At 34.2% G+C, this 7,358-nt stretch overlaps 1 pseudogene; it reads left to right on the top strand.

Annotated features, from left to right (window-relative positions):
• The first annotated feature begins 4,776 nt into the window (after window positions 1-4,776).
• Window positions 4,777-5,615, top strand: LOC103237088 (vacuolar protein sorting-associated protein VTA1 homolog pseudogene; annotated as a pseudogene).
• The last annotated feature ends 1,743 nt before the right edge of the window (window positions 5,616-7,358 follow it).

Here is a 7,358-nt window from a genome sequence, read left to right as displayed (position 1 = left end):
TGGTGCAAGCACATTAACATGCCCACTTTAGAGATGGGGAAAGTGAAGCCCCAATGAGATTAAATAAGTTGCATAAGACATACAGCTGGTGTTCATTGCAGAGAGGTTTATGAATCCAGACAATCCGATGCTAGAACTCAAGCTCTAAACCACCACAACATTATAGCTCTAAATTCTCTTCCTTCCTCTGTCCCTACCTCCGTACCTCATTTACTCACTCTCTTTATTTACTGGGCCCTAAGGACTAATCTGATAAAGAGGATCTGTAAAACTTTTTCCACTCATTGACAGATCCAGAAAAGGACTGAATCTAGCAAACTCAGTTGTAGGATTAATTACTTAATGTAGTATCTTTGCTTATGGAGTATTGTACTTTACCAGAAAGTTCCTAAGCAAAGATTTAGTTTCCAATATTTTGAATTAACTGAATTTAGTCAAGCTGATTGTGGATATAATTTTATTAACATGATTATTTTGACTCTGCTCCCCAAATTAAAACAAATTAAATCTATATATGTTTTGCCCTCCATAAATCTATCAGCTATTATATTATTATCTCCCATTCATTGACTCATTCATTCAATAAAAATAGTTTCCTATATCCACCACGTACTGTTGTAGACAATGCTTTTGAACACAAAGGTGGACAAAACTACACATTATGCCCATGCTTATATCACTGATGTTATTTTGTGGAACACTGATATTCACCAAATAACCATTCAAATACTAGTAAGATCCTGACATAATAAATACTACAGAATGGAGAAGGACCTTAAGCTATGATAAGTTTTAAGTGGGAGATTCACATTTGTTTGAAAGGTGAGAAAAGGCTCCTCTACGTAAGTGACCACTGAGCTGACATCCGAGAAATAGGAGTCAACCATCTCTCTGAGTGCTTATTGCTGTTTGTGTGGTCCATGCACAAAAATAACTTAATTTGAAATACTCACCTCAGTGTCTTGGCTTCTACAAATAAACAGTTCTTCAATGTACGTTTCTTACTTATGATATCAAAACTACATTAATTATCTGCATTAACTCATCGATGATTTTCCCCTATGAGTGATGTGCTAATATTCTGTTTAGAAAATAATTGCCCTGATGTATTAGGGTCCAGTCTACTGTATCTGAAAGGTGGAAATTCCTCCAGGAGACTGTTTTCCAAGAGGTTAGATATCATATCTGGTACCTTAGGACCACTAGTCCTCTGTGACCCTCACAGCCATAAAGATTTGGGATTAAAGAGATGACAATTGTATGAATATATCTGCTCTTTTATGTTACACCGTTTGCTGAAGTTGCAGGCATAGCTCTTGAATGAAAATGTCAGAGAGAATCATAAAGCAAGCCTCAGGGTTGTACCAATTCTCTTGACCCAAGTCTTGTAAACCTGTGGTGTATCACCCACAGTGTACAGAGTATTAAATATTGTAACATCAAAGACAAGTACAGTTTTTATCAGGGACACTTTGGTTTAGTGAAAAAAGCTTTACCCATTGCACTATGAATAAGTCTTATAAAAATTGACTGTATATTTTACTGCGGTCAAGCTGTTACAGTTCAGAGAGTCTATTAGTCTTTTTTTTTCTTACAGATGTGACATTTACTCACAAAACAATTCTCCAAATGCCTTTTGGGTGGCATTTTCAGTTTAAACCTCTTTAGAAATAAACTTGAAGATATTTTTCTGCTATTAGTCACTTGTCAGGATCTCTCTATACCAAGACCATTTGTTTTCTTATTTCTTCCTTCCTTTCTTCCTCCCACCCTCCCTCCTCTCTCTCTCTCTCTCTCTCTCTCTCTCTCTCTTTTGTCAAATAGGTGTTCATCTGTAAATATAAAATTTTTCCTGGCTAAAATTTTTTCATGGTCTTTGATTTAATATCAGTGAAATAATTATATTTGATAAATAGATTAAGGTCAAAAATGAAGCTAGGTTAAATTTTGGCCAAGAGCTCAGGAGAACTCATCCAAGGAGTTTGGATAAATCCTTATTTCTGTTCTAAGGCATCTGAGATGCTCACCTAGTAGCCACAGTCAGAAAATACTTGTTCTGTTTTACTAAGTGAAATAAGGCTATCCTCAGTGTCATAATTAAATACAAATGTGAAAGGTATGACTTTAGAGTATGGACAGCAAGTCCAAGACTGAAGCCCTGAAAACTCTTACCCCTCTCAAACTCAGTTCACTCCTGGCCAAATCTGACTTAATATTATGGCTTAAGCATTACTCACTCAGAAATATTTTCTCAGCACCTCCACCCCATCCTATTCCTGCCTTCTACATAAGATTTTCTATCATATGCTTTCACAGTATTTCTACTTCTCTTGGGCAGCTTTAATTACACTTTTAATTAGCTACCTGGTGCCTGTATTTCCTACTAGACTGAAAACTTCATTAAGGCCTGCATCATAGCTGACATGTATTTAGTGCCCTATCCTTAGCACCTAGCATAAAGTGTCCCTTGACATAGTAAGTGGTCCATAATGTTTTGTTGAATAGTGAGTGACTTAATGAATGAGTTGACATGGATGCCAGAAAAATTCTTACTTCACTAAGCTTTGCCTTCTGTTCCTGGTCAATATTTTTTAAAATACATTTTCCTGATAATTTGTGCTAAATATTGGCATTGGCTTCATTTATGCCTAGGTCTCTCAGTGCTTTTTACTTTTGTTCTTTTTGAAACCCATTTTGTATTTGAAAGATAATTTCTACAAAATTATACATGTTAGTTGGTAGTATACAGAGTTACCCTTATATTATAAGAAGGGTCACTATCTTAAAATAAGGGAAGGAAAGAATTTCAGGATTGACCTAGTAAAGGCATTGGGCAACTACGGACCACTGCCCAAAATGTGCCAGACACCCACCTTTGTGAATAAAGGAACATGGTAATGCCCATTTGTTTACTTATGACTACTATGGCTGCTTTTACACGAATACAGCTTTGTCGAATGGCTGCTACAAATATTATACGGCCTGCAAAGCCTAAAATATTTACTATCTAGCTGTTTACAGAAAACAGTTTGCTGACACCTGATAGAAGTTTAAAGATTTGTTTTAGGTAGCCTTCTAATAATCCCTATATTCATATCATTTAAACGGTTTTCCACCTGCCTTCAGAAAAGACTGGCTCTAAGTGATGTAAAAAATACCAGCACTTGCTACTCAGCTTTAAAATAGTTGAATAAAGGTGTTACCAACAGGGAGGGACGAACTGGGATTTTGCACAATCTTCGACACAGCTTAGAATTAGTAGGCAGTGCAAATGGTGTGATAAAACTAAATGGGGATGCTGATAAATCAAATTTAAGATTTTCAGGTAGGCTGTAAACAGTTCCATTAAATACCCCAAATGGGCTCTGTTGTTTGGAGTGAAATGAAATATGTATTCTTTCAAGTGATTTGCCAAAATTATTTCCAGTCTTTTCTTCGCTCAGAATATATAGCCTATAATAAAGAACACCCAAGATAGTATAACTCAGGCATATTATTGAACAATTTTTTTTTATCACTGATAATAGTGATTAGGAGCCCTTTTCATCCTTCCTGAACTTATACCTTTTGAGTAGAATGGAAAGGAAAGGGATATGGAAGGGAAGAGGATATCTTCTTCATTCACATTTAAAAGTTGTTCTAAATGCTATCACTTTTCAGGCAGATCAGGCTCAAGGTTGTTTGAAAAATGATCTAGTGTCTTTTTTGTCTGAAAATGATGCCTACTATTGCTTTAGAGAAACTCATAGCTCCTTCTCAGTGTTTCCTTTTTTAAGAACCCTTTGTTTACCTCAAGGTTGTAAATATATTCTGATCTCATTAATTCATAAATTTATTACATAAATTTGACCTTTTACATTTGTATCTGAACTAATCTTGGAATTAGTTTTTGAATGTGATGTGAAGAGTGAGTCAAGAGTTACATTTTCTCTAAGCATTTCTGTACGACCTGGTACAATTTATTGAAAAGATCTTACTTTCCTCACTGGCAGTGTTACGTTTGTCATAGGCCAAGTGGAAAAATGCACTCAAGTATGTTTTTAAACTCTCTAGCCCATGGCAAGCAAACTTTCTGAAGGAACATATATTAAATATTTCAAGCAGTGTGCATCGTATGTTCTCTGTCACAACTACTCAACTTATCCATTGTAATGAGAAAGCAACCATAGACAATATGTCAATGAATGGTTATAGTTCCATTCCAATAAAACTTTATTTACAAAAGCAGAATCCAGATCACAGCTCACGGTTTGCCAACTATTGCTCTAGTCACCTCCATTAGTGTATTTGTCTATCTTTTCATAATATCAGCTTGTATCAGTCACTGGTACTTCTTGATGTTTAGATGTGCAGTGTTTCTAATCTGATTCTTTGTCTTCAAATCATCTTGGCTACTCTTAGAGCATTCACTTCCATATACATTGTAGGATCAACCTATCAAATTTCCCCTATGATTTCCATCGATCAATACAACAATTTGAGGAAAAGTAATGCCTTTAATATATTATTTCCCATCCATGTTGATAATATAGTTTAAGGTCTTACATTTATTTCTAATGCTTCAAAAACATTTTGTAATTTTTGGACTCCATATCTTAAATTTCATGTATCATGTCATAGTAAAGGTATCTTTTCTTAATTAGATTTTCTAACTGTCAGTATATAAAAGTAAAATGGATCTTTATATTGGCTGAATTCAGAATCTTTGCTATATCACTTATTCTTTCCAATAACTTATTTTTATTTTTATTCATAAAAATGTGATCTGCAGAGGAAATGGTAACTTCTGGAATAGAGATCTTCATGATTGCTCTACTTTTCCCACTTCCTCCCCAGTTTAAGAGCATACAGCATCATATGAGAACAGCTCAGGAGCATGACAAGCAGGACCCTGCGGTGCTCTATTGCTGTTGTTTCTATGCAATGCAAACCAAAATGAAGACTGATAGTAAAACTCCTGAGTGTTGTACGTTTTTATCAAAGCTAAAGGATCAGTTAGAAATGCTTATGAAACAGCTGGGTGATAATGAAGCTATTAGGCAAGAAAATACTTGGTCCTGCCCATTTGGAGAATTGTACTTAGAAAATGTTTTTATATTCAGACAATGAAGATCATGCTGGGTGATTTCACAAGATGATCAAGCCCCTTTCATACTCCACAGTTTTAAATAGATGTCATAATAATATTTGGACAACTCATTGATGAAAATGTGAAACACAGAAAGTATGTAAGGTGAAAGGCAAAATATACTGATATTTATTTAAAGAATAGGGAGCTGCCTCAACTAGTATCTGTTGGAATTGAAGAAGACAACAATATTGCAGAAAATGAAGATGCTGAATCAACCTATCTGTCCACCGAGCCATGTCAGCCACCATCTTCAACTTATGACCCAAGCCACATGCCACAAAGAAGCTATATTAGAATACAGATTCCTCCCAGTGCACACACTCCAGCTAATACATCAGTAGAAGCACATCACAATACAGTTGTAACAAATCTAATCTACTCCAAAGACAATTCAGCAATTGAGCCCACATTTTTAGTAGTTTCCCAAAGGGATATCCATCTAACACGAGGGGACTTTGTTAGTGATCAGAAATACAGCAATTAGGCTGGCAGTGCCTTGTCATGTGAAGGTGTCATTTGTTCTGTGAATAAAAACTTCTGGAAATAGATAAACAAGTGTAAAAATAGAGATTTAAAAAATTGTTCTTACTTTCTAACATATGCATTTAAGGTATAAAATTTCCTGTAGACATTATTTTACCTGAATCTCACAAGTTTCACATGGCATATTGCAGATAATGAATTAGCACAGTTTTTATTCACTTGAAAATGTCTTTATTTAGCTTTTCTTATGACAAGGATTTTTTTCTGGATTATTTTATTTGTCTTCACCTCTTTAGATATATCATTCCATTTTCTTCTGGCCACAATCATTTTTGTTTAAAAGTCCACTGTCAGTGTTGTTTCTCCTTTGAAGGTAAAATCACCTTAATCCAGTCAGAGATTGAGTTGCTTAAAGACTGTGCTTCAGTTCTGTTGTTGTTTATTTTTTAAGGCTTCTATATTTTTGTTTGTTCTTACTTATAGAATGTGACCCTTTCCTTTCTTATCTTTATTTTCTTTCTTCCTTTCAATTGTTTATCTTTTAGAAGCTTTTGAATGATACCATTATATGTGATTTTAATTTTATTTATCTTTTTATGCAGGACATAGAGCTTCTTTTATCTGTGGCTTAATGTTTTTTAGCTTGGAAAAGTTGTGGTCACTATATTTTCAAATATTGTTTTGATTTTTCTGAATACAAATTACACACATGGTAAAAATAATTTTGTTTTACTTGGTTCTGATGCACAGTTCTGTATTTGTACCCTTTTTACTCCCCCTGATTTAGTTTGGATTTTTCCAACTGCCATCTAATTAGAATGCTGTTAAACATTTTATTGATTTCTTAACTTCATTTATGATGTTTTTCAGTTCTAATATTCCTATTTAATTCTTCTTTGTGGATTATACTTTTCAGGTATAACTTTCCACCTTGTCTTCTATTTTTATAATTCTTGAATCATGCTTTTCACTGTACCTTTATCATTTTAACCATTAATATATTGATATCACATTTGCATAGTGTCTAATATCCTAGTATCTGAATAGCCTGTAGATCGATTTTGGTTTTACATTTTTTGTTTTTTTTTTTTTTCATCTTGATTTTCAGCTATTTGGTCTTATCTCTTAGCACAGCTTGTGTATTTTAAAATAAAATTTCAGACATTGTGCATTTAAAAAAAGCAATTTAGCCTTTCAGTGATGCCAATCTTATTTCGAGGAGATTTAGGTTTCTTTGGAAAACAGTTACATTATTTAAAAAAATCACCTTAATTCAGTCAGAGATTGAGTTGATTAAAGACTATGCTTCAGTTTGGTTGTCATTTATTTTTTAAGGCTTCTCTATTTTTGTTTTTTCTTACTTAGAGAGTATGGTCCTTAGAGTACCAATCAATTGAAAGTCTAGGTTTGATTACCAGTGCCTATTTTCTTTGAAAGGCAATAAGCTCCAATTTTTGTTTCTTCATCCATTTGGGACTACTGAAGTCCCTGATTTATTTTTTAGACTTTTATACATCAATTTCTGCTTAAGTTCTTAACATCTGGTGCATACTTTAGGGATCAGTAGAATGCCTTGAGGGAAAACAAAATGCACAAAATATCAGACTTATACTTCTACAGATTACTTTCTGTTGGATCTTGACTTTTAATGTGATGGCTGCCTTGGTAACCCTAAACTTCAATTTTTGCCTACTCAGCCTTATGAGACTGCAGAAATCACTGAGCCGCTGTTTTTCTGCTTGGT

This window comes from Chlorocebus sabaeus, chromosome 8 (assembly GCF_047675955.1).
Source record: "Chlorocebus sabaeus isolate Y175 chromosome 8, mChlSab1.0.hap1, whole genome shotgun sequence".
NCBI lineage: Eukaryota > Metazoa > Chordata > Mammalia > Primates > Cercopithecidae > Chlorocebus > Chlorocebus sabaeus.
The sequence above is the reverse complement of the archived record's forward strand: the minus strand, read 5'-3'. Positions and strand labels throughout refer to the sequence as shown.